This window comes from Passer domesticus, chromosome 7, assembly GCF_036417665.1.
Source record: "Passer domesticus isolate bPasDom1 chromosome 7, bPasDom1.hap1, whole genome shotgun sequence".
NCBI classification, from domain to species: Eukaryota; Metazoa; Chordata; class Aves; order Passeriformes; family Passeridae; genus Passer; species Passer domesticus.
This window is the reverse complement of record NC_087480.1, coordinates 39,833,085-39,854,137: the sequence shown is the minus strand read 5'-3', so window position 1 is coordinate 39,854,137 and position 21,053 is coordinate 39,833,085. Positions and strand designations below refer to the sequence as shown.

The 21,053-nt window shown below is 37.1% G+C and overlaps 1 protein-coding gene across 1 annotated transcript in view; it reads right to left on the bottom strand.

The window, feature by feature from the left end:
- Nucleotides 1-21,053, bottom strand: part of LOC135304940 (beta-1,3-galactosyltransferase 2-like) — a 577,146-nt gene that overhangs the window by 347,514 nt on the left and 208,579 nt on the right. Inside the window, 1 exon segment of the mRNA XM_064427917.1 lies at nt 11,304-11,370. The gene's annotated coding sequence lies outside the window, so the exon portion shown is untranslated.

The following is a 21,053-nucleotide window of genomic DNA, read 5'->3' as shown; positions in this document are numbered from 1 at the left end:
GACAGCATTCAGGTGAAAGCAGTAAGGACTGTCTAGCAGACAATGGCTTTACTGCTTTAATTCTGACTGAAATTCCAGCCTTATGGTCCCAACACCTCATGAGCCATTTTGGGGAAGCAAAGAAGTGTTTTGGCGATACACTATTTTAATTTGTCTTTCAAAACAAGTAGCAACAGAAATCCAATTCTCAACATCAACTAGATACAGAGAAGGTTAAAAAACCCCAAACAAACAAAAACCCCACATGTGATTTTAAAAGATACTAAGTTACAACCCCTCATACAAACAAAGTCTGCTTTGCAGGACAGAAAGGAACAAATATACTCAAACGCTTGCAATATGAAAGTAAGTTCAAAAGGAGTCACCAGATAAAACAAAGAAAATAAGAAAATTCAGACAGGAGTATATTGACAAAAAGCATCTGTTTTTCCAGGAATACACGCAAGCAAGTTCCAAGAAGGATGCCCCTCGCCCCTCATAGGGACCTCTACACCCTCAATTTCACACGCCAAGGAAATACCCATGAGACACCATCCATGCCTTTTGCCTTCCTTGCAAAAGGAAGAATTGCAAAAATTTCCACTTGCCTATTCTTATTTTGAAAGGGAGAAAACCGAAGTCACCCTATTTCAAGTATCACGCACGAAACGTGGGGATCCGGCTTTCTTTTTGTAAGTGCGTCACAGGTGAGGGCAGGGCCCCGATGCCCTCGCCTGCTGCTCGAGCCCCTCCGGGCGCACCGCACTCCGAAACTTGCAAAACTTACAAAACTTGCAAAACTTTCAAAAAATCTCCAACACACCCAGAAACACGATGGAATTTGTACCTTACTTAGCCCCAGGAGGGACGCTGGCGGCCACCTGAGGCTCCGCGGGTGCGCAGGTGAGCCCGCCGGGCCGGCGGACGGAGCAGGAGAAGGAAGATGAGGATGAGGATCCTGCGGGGCTGCAGGGTCCCGACACGGGCAGAGCGCCTGGAGGGTGCCTGTGAGCACCTTCACAGCTCGCAGCTGCCAAAGGTCCAGCCCTAAAGCCCCTCTGGATGCTCCGCGGGCCGGGTGAAGCCCTGGCAGGTGGTGCGGGGCTGCAGCGGGCGCTGGGGAGCGGAGCCGCCCCAGCTGTGCCCGCCTTCCCCAGACCCGCCCGACCTCGGAACGCAAACAAAACCACGCACCCGGCCACAACAGAGGTCTGCATCTTCCAAATATCATAGATAAAGCTCTCACGATGACACTGCACACATGGAAAGCCTTATCCAACTTCAACAGCTCTGGAACCGGACCATAGAAACAAACTTTAGTTCTTAGGAGGTACAAGAGAGCTGTAAAGATCATTTGAGATACTGCCATACCAGGAAGCCTCATAATGACTTCAATCATCCCTGACAGATACTAGGAATTTTAATTATTATTTATTAAAATTATAACATAGTTATTACTGTGCTGTGGCAACAGTTTGGGAAAGTGTAACTGATATTCTCTAAGCAGTTGGGAGTTTTGCTTTTTTTTTTTTCAAAGTCTTCATTACATTTAAGTGGATCTCCTCAGCGTGATTTTTTGGCACAAAGACAGCATGGATAATTATGAATTGCTGTCATAACATACCTGAAATCTACAAAAAGCATCTGTTGTGCAAGTGCTCCTAATTTAACAGGACACATATTTAATCAGGAAAGATTGGTTGTAGTTAGTTTCCAATATTCCTAATTATGCAATAAAACCTTTTTTGAACCCACTGGAGTTTTGTCTTTGCCTTCTGTGGAAAATGGATTTCACTGGTAGTACTAAAAATAACTGTGGACTCTGAGCCGTGACACTGTGGGTGGGCACTTGGAAAAGCACCTACAACCTGTGTCTCTTCTTCAGAGCTGTTGTTTCGTTGGGCACTAGGAAGGCAATTAAAAAAATCCATTTGGTAACAAGAAGTAACAAAATAACACATGCCTTTTAAATAAACTGATGTACAGTCTTGAGGAGTTTTCTTCAATTAGAGGTCTAATTTTGCCCAACCAGGGCAAAAATGTTACCTGAACTTTCAGCCCCAGGGCTTGAGCTGTTTCTGTGTGGCTTTGCTGTCATGAGGCCAGAGGGGACTGTCACCCTGGTCCCCAGAATGCTTGTCAGCTTTTCACTGCCATCAAAGGAACTGTTTTCCAGAAGTTTACAGAGCCAGCAGCAGGTGAGCTGGAGGCACTCGAATTATCCAATTTCCCATAAAGAACAGGGAGCTTCACAGGTAAGGCTAACTGTTGAAACACCCAATATTTGCCCAGCACTAAGTACTGTTAAACACAGGCCTCGTGTGCTGTGTCAATTCCACCTGCACTTCAGTCTTTTAAAATTTACCAGTGTCCCCATCCTCACCTCATATCTTCCTCTTTTATGTGAATAACATAAATGTTTCCTTTTCCAGTGTGTTTTAATAGCTTGCTAAAAACTTTCTATAAAAAGAAATAATTGATGTAGCATTCTTAAAATAAATTGTGATGGATGGAAATGAGATGAGCAATTATATCTGACATTAACAAATAAATCTGCATGATACTCACTTGGAGCTTATATAATTTTTACAATGTTACATCAAATTATTCAGCAAAATTTCAGACTTAAATGAGTGTTAATGGAAATATAGCTATAAAACTCTTAAACCTAGCACTTAGGGAATGTATTACACTCCAACTTAAATTATTATTCCTATATAAAACTGTAATACATCAAAGAAATAGAAGTATTGGTAGTTTGGGGTTTTTTTTTCCTTTTACCCTCCCTTAAATAACATAATGCAGTATTTGTGAAAATCCTGGTTTAATAGTCCCCACAGCGTGATGCTCCCAAGAAATGGCAAAACTATCACAAGAAGAAAGCAACAAGGTCACACCTCCAAAACAATATGCTTTAGTAGAGGCTTCAGATGAATCTGCCATTTCCTGAGTCAAGCAGATAAAAGGAAGAGTTAACAAAACTGGGAGAAACTTGGAATTTTTATTCTGTGGACAATTCCAAGTTAGGACAAAGAAATTATTCCAACGACATAATTATTCCAACGACAGAAAAATAATAGATGGTAACTAACAGAAGTAGGGATTTCTTTTCCCCAAAGGGCAAAAACTTTTAATACTGATAAACCCAACTTTTTCTCTTACAGGGGTTGATATCTTTGAAATTATTTGTAAAGAAAACAATATCACGTAAGCACATTCAAAGCACTCTGAGTATCAAAAGAAGGAACCTCCAGATTAATTATTAAATTCAGTCCTGGAGCCCAAAACCACACACTGTGAGATAACTCTGAAACACCACATCTTGTTTATCCTACCAGCTGAGGAAATCTGTTTTATTTCACAAAATGTAGATGACAATTTTAAAGACTTTATTTAAGAATAAAACTGTGTATAAGATCTGATTTATCAGGAGGTCTTATAAACAAAAGGACAAACAATAGCAGATGGTATACAATACTTCAGAGGAAAAACAAAGAGGCTGCTAAGCCTCTAAAACTGGGGCAGAAATTTATTTCAGATACTTCTACGGAAGCATTTTAATGCTTTTATAACTTCTGTGGGCTTTGTTCCATATATTCCTTGTGCAACTCTCCTCTTCAAAATGTACTTCAAAGTCAGCTGGTGTCAGTACACTGAGAGGCTTTTTTTTAATAAGTCTTTTTTTCCCCTTGTGCTTTAGCTCATTTCCTGCCTTCCTTGTCATCTTCTGTCACACTACTTGCTCTCCTAAACACTTCAGCTGACAGTTTATCATTATCTTTGTTTATCTGTTCTAACTACCTGGCATTCCAGCAGCTGTGAATAAAGGGATCTCTGTTATCAATATCTGCACAGCTAATTGCTGTGTTCTTTGTGCACATCAGGTTGCACACACAAACATAATCTCCACCGTTCCATTTTTTAGCATGGACATCTTTCCTTATTGAGATGAGCACAGAGGTGAGTGTTACATATGGTTCATATATGCTGTTAAACACTGTGGGAGGCTCTCAGCCCATTGCTGCTTTAATCACTTGTCACTCTGAAGTTATAATAAATTATAATAGTAGCAAGCGAGTAAAAAGCTCTTTCATCTTTCTGGAATGCTAAAATAGCTTTTCAATGCTACTTTTGGATCGCTCAGATGGAACTTTCCAGGTCTCTCCAGCCTTGCTGAGAGACAGATTTCTTGTACAACATAAGAACACACTACATTCCATTGCTCAAAATGCATGCTCAGAAATTAACAATTAACATTCTCCTAAAATTCCGTCAGGAACTCCATGACCCTTTAATCATTAACGGATGAAAAGCTAGATGGAAAGAAAGACATCTAATATACCTTTTTTTACCATGTAAAGGTATGACATTATATATAAAATTGTGACTCTGTAAAAGGTCTTTTTGATATGGTTTCAAAGTCAAGAATTTTTCATGATCTTTTTACAACATTTGAATAGAATTCATACAAATCAGAAGACTAAAAGAGGTATCACTTATACCACAGTAGCAAAACCAAAGTATTTTTGTTAATCTATATTTACATTACACAAAATGTTCTTGAGACCAAGCCCAGAAGTAAACTAAAAATAGTACACTGAGCAAGTAGCAAAAAACCTTAGAGAGAAAATTAATAAGCAATTGCAAAGTTTCATTTCCCAAAAACTGCTTTGTAAGTGGTTCAGGTACTCAAAAATTCCAGGTTCAATTTTATGTTTTATGTTTGAATGATGGGATTTTGCTGAAATGGAGAAGTGAATCTCTCCAAAGTGAATGGAGAGAGCTGTTTGACATGACACATTTTCTGGTGCTTGATCGTGAGGAACATTTCTTCAGTTAAAAGTGGTAAGACCTTATTGAACTTTTCCTGCAAAAGCTCTCCTAATCCACTGCTCACCACTGAAAGAAGCTAGGTAACAATTCATCTCAACAGAAACAGGGAAAAATATAATTGACCAGAATTACATTTTCTTAGATTTCCAGATCTGGAAGCAACAGACACAAGATGAAGGCTCCACAAAATAGAGAGGAAATAAAGACACCAGAAGAAAAAGAAATTAAAAAAGAGAAAAAAAAGGATTAGGAAAACATGAATTTCTCAGTCATGCACACCTCAATTTACTCTACAAATCTATGGAACTGTATTCAGAGGGCAGAACATAATGATTATGACACTCAGAAAAATTCAGAAATTCTAAGAAAGGCGAGGAGGGACAGGCACAGACAAGTGCTCAGATGACACAGAGCCCAGAATAGCTCTGTTGAGCTGCAGTCAAAACAGATGTTATCTCTAGATAACTGAGTGAAATCTAGCAGGGAACAAAGGCAGAGGTATTCAAGTTTCAAGCACTCCTTTTCCACTTCCCTCAGAAATATCACAAGACGATATTTTAGACTGAACCTCTTGTGTTTTACCATTGTATGTATTCCTACCTCACTGAAACAACCTTCTTCCTACATTAATATTTTTTCTGCTTATCATTCTCCCCAGTGACAACCTAAGTAAGTCACAATCATCCTGTAAATAATGTTTAATAATTGATGTCATTTAAAAATTCAAGTATAAATCACCTGCATAAATTAACTTCTGAAGATATCTTTGGAGCAGTCTGGATTTGGCTGCAGATTTCTAGTCCTCTCTGTTGTTTCCTTATCCAGTGTGCCATGATTATTAGTCAGTGTGACATTGTTACTAAATTCTTGCCTTTTTCCTATAATGCACATTCTCCCACCTCAGTCATATTTATTTCCTTTCAAGACCTCTCATTGACAACATCTCATTGTGCTCATTTATTTACTTAATTGGCATTCACATAACTTTCAGCACCATGATCTATTCATGTTATTAATTTTTGCTAGGCTGCATTGCTGTATCTGTTGTAATCATTGATGTGAATACTTGAACATAACCTTGAAAGTTTTCAGTTTATAGACTATCAACTCCTTCCTGCATTTTCTTCCCACTAATTGAAAAATTTGCATTTTACTTTAATAAAAGGACAACTGTCACAAACCAGAGGCTTTTACTGTTTCAATCACAATTCTAGTATTCCAATATCCATAAATAGGCGTCTTCTAATGCACATTCTGTAAAACTTCAATTTTTCATTTGACTTTGCAAGACTTTGTTTTGTTTTTCTACTCCAATTCACACCAAGTAACACCCACTCCTTGAAAAAAGCCATTGAATGTACCAACTGTCTTTCATGAGTCCACCATCATCAAAATAACAGAAAACCTAGAGCGTATGAGGAGTTTAGTGACTTTTTTTTTTTCCCTCTCCAGACCTGACTGAATGGATATCAATATTTTTCCATCAATTCCATCTCCACACAAAAGTAATGTATAGCTACTACAGGTTTCTGACAGATCAGGACACCCACAGAAGGTTATCAGCTAATATCTAGGGGTAATTCTAACTTGGAAAACTGATACAAGCAATAAGTTCACATTCATGCAACAGTACTATTTGTCTGCATCTGTTGAATTGCATAAGTATGGCATTTTCCTTTTTATTTATTCATTAATTAATTTAATTCAGGTTAGAATAACGAAATAAGATAGGATCATTGTTAAATGTGCAAACTGGGGAATTAGTGCTGCCAACAGTGATGTCATTTGACCAAGTTCACCAGATTAGAAGAACCTTTTTTATCCCCAAGCCCACAATAAGGAAAAGTTTCATATGACACTAAACTCTCTGTAAAACAGTAAGCACAAAATCTCCCAGTGCCATTTTAGAGGTGCCTTAGAAAAGAGAATGGCACTTGAAATGAAATGGCAAGGCTATAGGAAAAAGAAATTCCCTGTCTCTTACAAGCATTGAAAAGCACTATTGCTTCCCACACTGTGTCTGCTAAAACAACACAGCTTGTACTAAAGTGCACAGCACAACCTGCTGTAACACCAGGGCATTCTTTTCCCCTCTCTGACAGAACACAAACAGAGCAAGTAACACTTAGAAAGAGAAGCCCTGCAAGCTCACATAAATCTTTATTAGTGTATCCTTTGTATTCTGCCTGTTGTGACCCTGCAACATAACTGTTCACAGTCTCCCATTCCTTCAGTCAGGAAATCCTTTAGGAACTGTTTTGGTTTTCTGCTTTTTCTTTTTTTCAAGAGGGACACAAGCCCAGCAGGAATGTGCGTGCACTTTGTAAGGCTAAGAAAAAGACCGGCTTCCCTATGGCACATGGAAACCTGCTAAAATGAAATAACAAAACTAAACAAAAAGAACAGGTGAGAATCTTGGGCTCTGTAAAGCAAACAGGAAGTTCAGCTTTGTCTCTGAATATAAGTGTGTGTTTTCAGCAGCTTAACAAATCCACAGAAAAGGCTTGGATGGGCTATAATATCACTGTCTCATCAATCCTTGCAAACCTGAAAGGGCAATAGCACAGAGATGGATGAAAGAGCCTGTGCTGTTTGCAGGTCCTGTGTCTGCTCCACACAGCACAGAGTAATAAGTATGGTTTTGAAACAAAACATTTTAAGAAAGCTATTTCATTTCTTTCTGCAGTCTGCTCTCAGTATTGCCTCCGGGACATGTTATCAGAAGATTATTTTCTAGTTGTCTTTGTTGTTGTTGCCAAAAGACCTCAAAGAATGAAAAGATGCTTTTCAATGATAGGAAAGATATTCTGTGAGGGCATCACAGGCTCACTGGCCATTCATTGTTATTCTTTCTTTGCTTTAGGTTTTACAGCCCTTCTCAGGAAGTTGCATTTGAAAGCATTTTTAGAGATACTAAATGTGCTTATGAGAGTTTTACTTTATACAAGTGAAGCCAAGAAGAAAGCAGAGTTTTGGGGATTGCATACAACAGTATGATTGTGACCTTACCTAAATCTGGAAATTCTTACATCAATTGAATTGGATTTTGAATTAAGCCCTAAGAAAACACTGATTTCATTAGTGAGCTAAAAATAAACATACACTTCAAAAGATTTACTGGTTCCTTTTACACAGTTCACATACCCAGATTCTGTTACCTGTTTCTGTTGCTCTGTGATACCTTGACTTTGGCATGGATTCCAAGGAGAGTCTCATAAGGTTATTAACTCATTCTCACTCTCTAACTCAACTAATGTAGAAAGCAATTAATTATTAAAACAATCCATTAGCTCCCAATATATGAAGTGAAATAGTGGAAGTTTTGCAATGATTGAGGGAGGGTTAAACTTTGTCTGACAAAATTTCTCTATGAGAAGCCTCAAGTGCTAGTGAATACCAGTGAAGTCTCTGGTAAAAATCACGGCAGTCACACACACACAAAAAACCCCATTATATTTTAAGGCCATGCTATAAAATACATTAGCAGAAGTCATGTTGTGACTGAGAGACCTACAACACAAAATGGCAGAGGAAAACTCACCAATGCCTGCCCACAAGTGGCTGAGTTACCTGTGACCCAACCTGGTTAAACCCAGCTCTGTTTGCTGTGTCACTGCTCACTGATGGCCCCTCCTGCCCTGGCACAGTTTCTAGTGCAGCAATTCCTATCACACTGCTGGAGGAGTGGAATATAAAAATGAAAGTGTGTATCACCAACTCCAACTCTGTATTAACTAGGCTGGCCTCATTAATTCCCACTTTATTAAATAAAAATAGAATCAGATCACTGATCTTCTATAGAACAAAGAAAATTTTCTATACATTTGTTTCACTGGGATTAATTTAGATCTTTAAAACAGGATATTTTTCAGTAGAGTGATTCATGGAAGACTTGGAAATAAAGTTGGGGGAGGGTGAATGAAACCTTGAGATGCCAATTAAGTTCTCTGAACTCCACTGAGGTCACTGGGAATGCAGTGGAGGCTTAATCTTAACTCGGCCTGGCTCAATCATTATTTTTTATAGTTACCAATTCTCATCTTTTACATCTCTAGAAGAGGGTTGCCAGCTGCTACATATACAGCATTGTACTACATAAGCTGGTATAGGACAGAGGACAATTATTCATTTAAATAGGTCCATTAATCCTTATAGTTTGTCATTTGGCACATAAAATGGGCTTGTATTCATTTTTTTCTGGGTGAAGTAGGCATTTTAAAATCTTTCACTGTCAAACAAGCCTGTTACACAGCCAGTGCAATCTTTAATGCTGTTTATTTATCAAACTTAATGTAATAGGATTCCTTGACACAGTACACTGATGAAGAAGTGAGGTTCATTTTCAGAACGCTGAAATAAAGCAAAGATTTGGTAGCTGATATTCTTCACACTTTCTGTAATGCACAAATACATGTGCTGCCTCCACCTGAAACAATTTCTACAGCAACCCACGGACTTTGTAAAATGCAATGGAAAAGCTTGCTGTAAAACCTGTTAATCACTGAAAACTGATCTTGCAAGCTACAGCTGTGGTCCAGTGATTCACAGATGTGGCTATAAACCACATGACAGATGAGCTACATAAGAAGTATCAGCAACTCCTGGATTTAGGTAAAATGGTGTATTATATATCATAGCTAAGAGACTGGTATGTGAAAACAATTCCCTCATGCAATGATATGCAACCGCTCTCAGTTTCCAGAGAAAACAAGTTCTTTTTCAGCTCATACTGCAATAAAAAACAAACCAACTATAATTCGCAAGTTGGTGGTTTGGGGTATTTTTGGGAGAGAATAAAAAGTATTACAAATCACTGTTACCAGTACAGCAAAACTTTAAATGTTCAGTGTGATAAATATTTACTGTAGTTGTATGTCTATGAGACCTGAAACTGCACTTTTTCTATTTGCCAGACACAATTACTTGCTATGTATTAAAGCACAAACAAACAAAGGCACAAAACCCATTTACCCAGTGTTAAGTACATTACTTTTGACAAACAAAAATAAGATACCTCTCCAACCTCTTTCTTTCTATAGCCCAGCATCCTCTCTCTTATAACCTGAGAGTGTTATTAAAGAGATGCAATCCTTCAGGTGAAATTCCAGAGCATAGTTCAATCAACAGATATATTAAAAAAAAGAACATAATATTACCTCAGTGTATACACTCACACAAGGATTCAGGATATTTCTCAAGAGCTGTTGTTAAAAAAGCAGAATTGCAGTGTTTTTCATGGATATAGTGACTTTTGCAAGAGCAGACACACTGTTTTATAGTGTTCCCATCAATAGAGCTTTCCACTTGTGATACAACTCATTAGGACATGTGGAGGTTCATAAACCAGAATTTTGCAGAAGGCAAGTGAAAAGCCACAAAGTACAGAAGGGGCTCTTACATTCATGCAGCATTTATAGTGAATCCCAGTAATGCAAAGTAAAAAAGGTCATGACAGGAGCAAGTTCTTCAAATATTGGACAAAGTATGAGCAGATCCATCCACCCTCCCCCTTTTTGCAAGGTATAAGCATGGATCAATGGTTATAACCAACAGCAAACAAAAAAAAGCTCAAATTTTTTTTTTCAAGAAACATTTTCATGGGAGAAAATGCAACTTTATCTTGTCTACCTGAAAAAGAGAGAAATCAGTTTTTCCCCAGAGCAGCCTGATGATGCAGCATTAGGCTGGGTCTAAAACAGATTCCACATTCAGGTGGAATCTGAATGTGCCCATCTCACCTGCCAGGCAGAAACCAAACACTAACAACCAGGACAGACAGGCAAGCACTGGCTCTCTGAAATAACTCCCCCCACACCACTCTTCTAGACGTGGCTGTTGAAACACAGAAGGGATTATTGGAAGAACTACTTTTCCTCCAAACCCCAGACTTTTTCCAGAAAGGGAGTGTTTTTCCCCAGTTGGCCCTTTTTAAGAATATATGGACCATGTTAGATGTAAAGGAGAGTGCAATATGTTTTGAGAAAATTCACAGTTTTCTAACCTAGATAATGTCAGCAGGAACTTCTTTATTTGCATTCGTATTTTCAAAACCAAGAGAAAATTTTTTTAAAAAAACAACAAAAAATGTATTTTTGTAGAATATACAAGACTAAAAATTTGGGAAGACAACTAAAAATTTGGAGAAGAATGAAATGCCATTTCTAGATGTTTAAATTTTAATTGAGTCCAAGATGTTAATGTAAGCCTTTTCTTAAGATACATGCCCCTAATGAATATCAATTAAAAAGAAGTCAGGGAAGAGGTTTGTTTTTTGTCAGTCCTAGCTCTAATACATACACACAGAAAAGCACATGCATGCAGGACCATTAATAGAAAATTAGGATAAATAAATAAAAGAAGACGGTTCAGCATGCCTACAGTATATTTAATCCATCAAATTTATCTTAATTGTGTTTCTGTGAGCCTGAAGGAGAAAAATATAAACAGAATCTCCTGTGGGTGTGAGCTGTAACATGTGGTTCTTCTCTTACCTCCATCTTTTCTTCATTTCTCTTTCTGTAGCTGGGAAGAATGCACCACAGCATTGTCCTGCTCATTCTGAAATCAACAGAAAATTTGATGTTAGACCTGCCAAAACATCATGGCTGGAATATATCACATGTCAGTGAATGGGGTTTCTTTTTTGGCATGCATGAGGAAAGAATCCACATGAAAAAAGAATTTTATATGTGTGGCATTCCTCCCTTGAAAATGTCTTTTGGTGGCAGTGGTGACCACATAGCAACAGCGTGTCATTTACCATCTCTTCTGCAAAAAATACAGCCAAAAAGTCTAGCAAAGAAATGGGGCTTCAAAGTCTTAAGAAAAACATAAACAAAGAGATAATGAGAATATAATGTCCTTCAGGATTCTGAGAAAACAGAAATAGAAGCTTTTAAATTATCTGGTTTAAAATCATTGCATTGTCCCTGTATTTATCTCTGTATTTTCACACAAAATGAAACAACTTGATGCTGGGAGATAGGTACATGGAGTCCTGTTTTCATAGCCCAGGTGTTCTGCTAAAAAAAGGCCCACCAAAACAAAGAAACAAAATGAACAAACAAAATAAAAAACCAAAAGTTTTTCCCATAAACTGATATTTCATTTTGTTTATTATTACAACAAAATAAAAAAAAAAAAAAAACCTTTTAAAGTTCTGGACTCTTAAAAAAACTACCGTCTTCATACATATTACTAGTACTAATAGGCATGTAACATTTGTCCTTAACTATGGAGTAAAATGGAACTGTTCATTCACTGCCCTTTATTTGATAGCAAAAATTATTTAGAATTATTTCTGTCATAAGAGATTCTTGGTCTGACACAATCCTAACCAAATACAGAATTAAATAATATTTTAAGGTATTTTTCAATTTGTCTCCCAATTTTGGACAAAACTATGGGGAAAAGAAGGACTTTTTTATTTTTTAATAACCAGGACTTTTTAAATTAAATAAAATGAGTATGATGTGAACCCTGTGAAAGTTCATATAGGTCCAAATTAAAAATATTAGTTAGTCTATACAAACAGAAGAATAAATCAGAACTTCACAGCAGATACAGAAACAAGGTGTTATCTTCTAGTTTCAATATCCATGAAACTAAACCATCAATACCTCAGGTCCCAGAAGTACCTCATAATTACATTTTCTGAATTTGTTGTTTTGTCCTGCAGGAGTGCCATAGCAACCCAACTGAACAAAAAGCAGAATTTATAAGGCAAGGCTGGTGAAGGAAGGCTGGTAGTGCACAGGCTGACAGTACTCATTTATTTGGCACACACACTCTGTAAAGACAATCAGATTTCCCTCGTTCAAATTGCCCAGAAGACATTTGGTGCCTTGGGTTAGAAATATGTTCTTCACCTGAAGCTGGTTTTAGCACAGCAGGTTTCTTTCCTGGAATTAGCAGAGCAGAGCTGGACTCCTGTGCTTGCTTTGAGCACTGATTGCTGCTGCTCTGAAACCATTTCAGAAAAAGTGCACCTGCTTTACCAAAACGGAGCTGCTTTGATTTTGGGGCATACTTGGGTTTCCTTATTTCATCTGTTTTTGAAGTGTTTACTCACTTAAATCTGAGGCATCTAGTATGTTTCCCCTCTAAGCTGGTTATTTATCTTGTAATTTATTTTCTTACCTAAATTAATAACAGCCTTTCTATTATTTCCCTCAAAAATGGCCTACAACTGTGTCTCAGTTTTGGAGACAAGTTTCAGGAGAAAACACCCTGGAATGAGCAGGGGGGGTAGGGGTGCCCACAAGCCAGAGAAAAGGGTTGAATAAATGAGCTCCCAGAAACTTACCCTCCACTTACATACACACACCCACACTGCAGCACAAAAACAAACTCAAAAATGACAAACAAATATCAACAGCCATTAACAGTACAGAGAATCTCCTCTGAAGTCTGGGTTTGGAATCATAGAACATTCCAAACAATAAGTGAACTGCATGTTACTGTCTGCAACAGTCAGATATCACATCCTATTTAAACACAAAATAAAATTATATATAGTATCATGAGCTCAGGAAAAAAAATATATATAAAAATTAATTAAAAGAAGCAGTCACTATATAAGAGCACTAGCAAACCATTCCATAACAATATTATGTTATTAGATTGTAGTCAAGTTACAAAATAAAATGTATTTAATCCTAAAGCCCAATCAAATTATCATACATAAGTCCAAGAACATTAAGGATACCTCAATATTCTCTCATCGACACTTTCTTAATTAGACTCCTTTTTCACTACAATTCTGGAAAAGCACTCAAAGAAAATAAGCGTGATATTATGAGATGCCACACAGGGGACAGGGAAATTCTGCAAATAATTCCTTGAGATGAAAAGCAAAATGTGTTTCTGTCAAAATTATGTGTGTTCTCCTGCAGTGTGGGCTTCCAAAGATGAGCTATAGCCAGGGAGCATTAATGTGGAATCTGAAATTAAGAAACTCCAGTAACTGTGGACAACTCCCAGGTGGCCTCTTGCCAAAATTTCTTGATGAGTTTACGGAGTGCATCCAATTTGGATTTGTACTTTAGCCCTTGGAAAAGTCGTTATGTATATAAGGGAAAAACAATTCTCAAGCTTAACAAGCGGGAACACACTTGCAAAAAAACCCTGCTAAATTTGACCATGTGTTTGTGTTCTAAGTGACTAATAGAGGGAAATGAGCTCATACAGGCAGAGAGATTGTGTCTGCCAGCCTTATCTCCAGCATCAAGTGGGAACAATGTCTGCAGCTCCTCTCTTCTCCTTTCTTTTTCTTCAGAGAACTCTGATTCAGACCTTGATAAAGTCTGCTAAAACCAGTCCTTATGGATTACTTGTTTTCCTGAACATCCCTGATTACATGTGTTTGCCTGCTCCTGAACATCTCTCTCTCAGCAGTGCCATCCCAAATCCACTCCTGACACACTCTGTTCTGTTCTCTGGACCAGTTACTTTGCACCAGCACCTTTCTGCCCCCAGTTTTGGCAAAACACCTCCTCAATCTTATGATGTCTGTCATCACCCAAGTGAAGAAAGACACCTCAGCCTTAACTTGTGCACTCACAAGTATGTGTTTTGCAGAAAAGTGTTTATGGATAATTTTAGTCCCCAATCCATTAGGAGCTGTGTCTAATGTCATTGCACATATGCCCTTCCTGCCTGTCTATGCTGTTTCTTTATTATTTTACTGCAAAATCTTTAACTCAGAGAATGTATCATGAAAAACTGAAAAGCATTTTTCTCTGTGAAAACATTGCTGTAGTTTCAACCTTAGCTGCCCTCCTAGGTCAATGGTTAATTTCCCTCTTCAAGCAAGGTACTTTTAATAGTGCATCTCTGGTAATTTTCTATTCCACCCTATTACGTGATCTATCCACATTCTGAGTCTTTCTCCATAATTTTTTTTGGCTGCTAATGGAATTATTCATTAGAAGAAAGAACATTTTCCAAATAACTATCTAATAATGTGTGCCCAAATTCATATTTAAACATACACATTGTTGACCTGATTTTTTTCCCAAAACCTACACAATGAGGGAAAATGTTTTATCTAAAAAAAGATTATCCAGCTCATTTTAAAACTTAGCAATTATTTTCAATGCATTCTCTTCAGTGTTCGAGGAAATTGATAAAAGCATAGTAGCCTCAATAAAAAGTAGGATTTTGATATATGATAAAAAGTATTATTTTGATAGATGACACATCTTTTTCTACAATTTAATCAGTAAAATCATAACAGCACGTGAAATAAGTTAGCTTTTCTGAAATACAGGAGCAGATAATAAGATACATGGAATATCTATGGGCAAAATCTCAGTTGTTTCTAACTTTTCTTCTTCACTAGCAATTTATGTGGAAACCTATGCTGAATGAATAAAACTGCCTACAACCTCCTTTTTTGGTGGGGATAAATGAAGTAAAATTATATGTCAGAAGTGTTTATATTCTTGTTTGCAGCAGAGGCTTGCTCCTGTTGTAATGGGATTCTAAAGCCAAGCAGAGATGAGTGGAATGGATGGACCTGCTCCAGGTACACGCCTGCTGGAAACTGTTGGGAAAGACTGACAAAAATGCACACATTAAAAAAAAAACCCAAAAAACCAAAAACCAAAAAAACCTGAAGGAACAAATAACTGGAAAATCAATTTGACACTGTATTTTCCCTCTTCTTTTCACCCAAGAAAATATTTGCATAATTTTAGCCTACAGATACTTGGCTTGCTGTGGGCATTCAGGTGGAACGGTGGAAGAATGGCAAGTAGCAGATATTAAAACTTCCAGAAACAGCATTAAAGAATTTAGGGGAAATTCTAAGGTACTAAACCCCTTGATTTTCTGTTCTGTAGACTATCTCCTTTATTCCAGAAGAAAGAAAGCATGTTGCTGAAGCACAAAGCCAAATGAAGTCCCACCTTATTCACGAATTTTACAAAGCGACCAGGGAAATCTGAGTGGATCATAAATATGCAAAATTTGCAATAATTTGTTTGCTTTTGGGACATGCCCTCTGTGAGAAGCACATTTGATTGAACTGAGGACTTTGGGTATAGGGTTCAGTGGAAGTGTGTGCTGGTAAAGGAAGCATTTGTCATTCCAGAGTGACAGACTGTAAGTCAAGATGCCAATCATTAGAGGATAACAGATGTCTTCAGTTTTCTGCTGGCTCTTTATTTGGAATTTACTGTATTCCAGAGATGGCCAGGAATACCAAAAGATAACACTTCTTTATCATGGTGAACAGTGAAGGTTTGCCCTAGTGAGCAGTTAAAGAGCAAGAATGGCCCAAGAAATGAGATTAGCAGAAGGGAAAAGGACACATCATATTTTCAACTGTACAAACCTAACAGGAACCACTCTGCTTACAAACCTGTTATCTGCCTTGCCAGGGGCAGCAGCAGCCTGGGTTAACAAAATGCTCGAGTAAAGTTAAAAGCAAAAGTTAAAAGACTAAAACAAACCATAAAACAAAAACCAGGAACTTAACTGTACCTCTCTTAAACCATCTAATGAATATGGTCTAAAAATCAGAATACTGAAAATTAGGCTTAGATGGAGAAAGCAATGATAGAATGTAGTGTTCTCCTTACCATACCACTTCTTCTCCTTAAATCCAGTAACTTGTACAAGGAATTATAACATGTAATACATGAAAATACACTGAAACAAGAGCATTGGAGCACAACTTCCACTCTCTCTTTAGCTTCCAGATCACTGAAGGCATTTTGGATATGTCAGTAGCCTAATCCTGGCCGGTGTCTGTCAGGATTTTATATGAAAATGGTTTGTGTGTTAATTTTGTATTGCAAAAGCTAACTTTTCATTATATACAGAATTATCCAGCAGACTAGGAAAATTACCTGTAAAAGTCTTCCAACGATATGTGGATGTGGGCGAGAAGAAAATCCTTATTAGGCAATTAGCACAAAATTCTGTCCAACACCTAGGATGTCACAGGAAAATTAATGCTTCAAAAAGCATTTATCATTATGTTTGTAATTCATGGAGTAATGAACAAAAACCTGTTCTGTGCCTGGTTCCCAGCTGCCAGCATGCAAATGCCAGTCAATACCAGAGACACAGATTTCCTCTGAGATACATCATTTCCATGATAAACTTGTGCTGACTTAATTGCAAAGTTGTCAATTAGTAATATTGATAGCAGCAGTAGCCTTTCTCAACTAATTTCTGAAGCATAACAATACATTTTACATTTAAACACAACTTTAAAATCATTCCCAAAATGCTGTACAGGCCAACAAAAAGGGTTGGAAGGAACAAAGTAAAATTAAACTTTCAAAAAATGTTCCACACTTCAGATACTATTATAAGAAAGATTATCCAACTAAGAACAGATTTTTAAATTTAAAAAAAACCCAACTTTAAAAAACAATCAAAAGTACATCTTGATACTAATTTCATATAACACATAGGCAGCCAAGATTTGGCTTGTGAGTCAAAATCTTTTGAATCTGAAAAAAATCTTCTGAGTCAAACATTTCAGCTGAAGACTTACTAAGTGGGAGATCAAAATTAACAAACTTGATCCTATGGGCCCATTGATTCCACCAAATTTGTTAAAATAGCCAAGAAATCTGGTTTAGCTACTCATCAGTCTTGCACCTTATCTGTGGGTATAGCTCAGTCTAGCTTCTCAATACAAACCCTACAAAAACACTGAGATGGTTCTGGAAGTTTCTAATGCTCAAACACTCAAAAACTAAAGTGGCTTTGGCCACCTGACCTGAAACTTTTGGTCCTTGGTCAACGATCTGAAACTTACATGGCAAATATTAAATCCCCAGCTATCACATTGGTTTTTAACTCAAAGTATCTTCCTTCTAGCTGGATTTAAATTAATAATGCCTTTTGTTTAATCCAGGAAAGAACCCCACGTGGATCCAAAATCTACTTAGCTGATGAAAATGGGAATAAAAACCCAGCGTCATTGACAAACCAAATACATCTGAGTTGATGTTTTATGCCAATAAAATTTTACAACACAAATTTCAGTACTTTTGAGGCTGGAGTACTCACTGATATTAACTCTAAGTCATTACAATGCTTGTGGGTGAAGGACAGGAAACAGCATTCTCTGCCATGCTGAGCTTGCTCCATCAGCTGCATGGTATTTGAATAATTTCTTACATGTGATAAATCACACTAAATAACCTCCAGTGAGCTAGTCTGTCTTCTGTGGAGAGCAGCTATCCTGGTCCTTGTGTATTTATCATTTCTCATGGCAGATTTTGCACCTTTGATAGCGACAGCTGTTAGAAAATTGTATTGACGAGATTTTGTTTACTGTTGTGATTATCCCTCAAGGGAAACAGTCACATTTTCAGCAGACTGAGCACTGTAGACAATAAAAGACTCATATTTGTGTAAATGTTTACATCATCTGCTAGATTACTAGAGCAGCTGATGATGAAAATTTTTAAATTTTCAGGTCATTAGAAAACATTTCTTTTTCTATCCATATTCTCGGGAAACACTATCATTCACTGTTCCCAACAACTGTTTTATACAGATGTCAGGAAAAAATTACATCCAAGTAAAAGCAGCAATACATGACAATTAAAAACAATTCTTCAATCACAAACTCAAAAATCTACTCCAGTCAAAGTACAGGAGTAGGAATTCTATTTCTCTGACTCTTTATTTCCATCCCTACAGTTACTTACAACAATTGCTACATGATCCAGATCAAAAGTCCTGCCATGCTGAAATCTTTGCGTCTTAAGTATATGTAATTATATTAGAATATATGAAATATTTATTTGCTGTCAAGCTGCTGAAAAAATCATAATATTAAAGAACTTCTGTAGAGCACTGGAAAAACAGTACTTAATTCACTGAAGGTTAATTTTTTTTTTTTGTAAATTATTTTAAATGGTTTAACTGAATCAGAGATGACTAAAATTCCACAAGAATTGCTAAATACTCTCTGTATCTTCACTATAGGCAGAGGCTGCAATATTAAAGCCCACAACTATTTTCAACTGGATTTTCCTGCTGCTGTTCACTGTTTTATACCACTTAATGGAACTCCTGGGTTTCATGAAATCACTAAGAAATGCTGTTAGATCCTAAGTTTGTTTCTGCTCAGGTATTGACTCAGGATCTGCAGAATAATTTAGAATTTAGATCTGAATATAGATTAGAATAGACACAGCTGTGAGCCAGGGACATTTCTGGCAGGTTTACATTATTTCTGTAAAGAGGAACATTTACTGGAAATAACTAGAAAAATGGTCAGTAAAGTTGACAAAATAAAAAAAAAAGGGTGACTGAATGGTGAACAGGACCACAATTTATAAAATATCCATAGCGGATAAATTCAGGAAGCAAATGAGTTTAAGAGAGAGATGTTCTGCTATGAAGCCTAGGGCAACAAGCTTCCAATAACAGAATTAATAACAGGACAAATTTTGCTAGCAAGTGTGTTAGACCATATAAATACTTTTTTTTTCTTGCCCCCAAACTTTCAAAAACAATCTCCTGCAAAGAAAAGGATATCTATGCTTAAAATAGAGTTATAATGCAAAACAAAAATGTGCTCCATAAAAGATTGCAAACTCTAAATTTCCTGACTCATAATATCTCTGATAACATATATCACCAGATTCTAATACTGTGGTTCATACCAACACAGTTGATTTAAGCAAGCAGAAAAACTCACCATGGCATTAATTACAGAAAATCTCTCCACTGAAGAGTATGCAAACCAATATATCTACTTAATTAAACAGATGGGTGTTTAAAGCACAAGTGTAATATTTTCAATAAATTTACAGAAAAATGTATCAGAATATTTTCCATCACATCACAACTAGAAGTGATAAAAGGGTGAGATTAATTTTTCTTTTCCTGAAGCCAAATTTGGCTGCTGGTTCCACCCACTCTTTGTATTCCCTGGAGTTTCAGAAAATACAAACTCCTGCATTCTCCACAGAAAAACCCAAACCAAATAGCCATAATAACTGTTCCTGCTTATGTCATCCAAGAGCAAATTCTGCCCCAATGTTCTTATAGTTAATTATTAAAACTTTAATTCCTTTTTTATCTACTATTAGGATATTATTTTAATTCTATTTTTAAATACCCAGTTTTACAGCAGCAAATGATGTTTGTCCTTGAATTCAAATCATGTTTTTTCAAACAAAAGAGAATAAATGGAAAACCTTTATTTCACAAGAAAATCTGGGCTTTTTGTTAAATTTATTTAATTTGCTGTGATTAAAAGGGAAGAGGAATTTTGGTTATATCCCAGGACCTATTGAGCAAATGAGATGACATTATGCACGGAAGTTTTCTTAGCCTTTCCTTGCACCACTATTGGCTTTTGCTGGTTGCAGATCTGCTCTATCAAGACTTGTCAGTGAAATGCAGCCTGTGGACCCCTGTGCTGCAGCTGAGACAACCACTCTTAGCCAGAGCTGTGCAGGATTTTCTCAGCAACATCATTAATATGCAAATGCAGAGAGTCCCGTTCACCACCATAATCTTTTTGCTTTGATTGGCTCTTACGTTCAAAATTTTCAAGATCTGTCCAGCAACAAAGACATATCTCAGCTCCTCGTTCCTTGTTAAATGAGCAATAAACTTCAAGGTCAAACCCAGAGTGGTGTAATTACCTCATTAACTGCAAGTACTCTCAAGTTATCATTTCAATAGTATTAAGGAGAAGAAAGGCTGTGACCCATAAGAGTGAGTGGCTCTGGTTCACATTTTGGCTTTAGCTAAATAAATAACACAGACTGAAAGCTCTAAATGCTTAATCTCAATCACAAACCAGCAGTTTATTTCTAACAATAAATCTATTCTGTGGCTTGATCAGACTGCATTCAAGTTATCCATAAAAGCTGATTGACTTGAATGATTTGGGAAAAATTTCCTCAAATAATATTCACTGTAGAGACTTGGCACTCTCTTATATGGTATTTAATCCTCATGATGCAGCATCACAGCTCACCATTGATATATACTAATGACTGTTTCATCCAGTGCAATTTTTTTTTGAAGTTATGTTTTTTAAAGAAATTAATAACACATTGATTTTTCAGCCCTGTATTATGATTCTGGTCCTGCAGGCAGCACAGCCATTCGTGATCCCTTCAGAGCACCTTGTCTCTCTGAGGGCCCAAAGCCAGCCTCACATGGCAAGCCTGAGGCTGTCCCAGCTGTCTGGTGCCCTGACACTCAGGAGAAGGTTGCAAACACTTCAGTTATTGTAATAATGATAA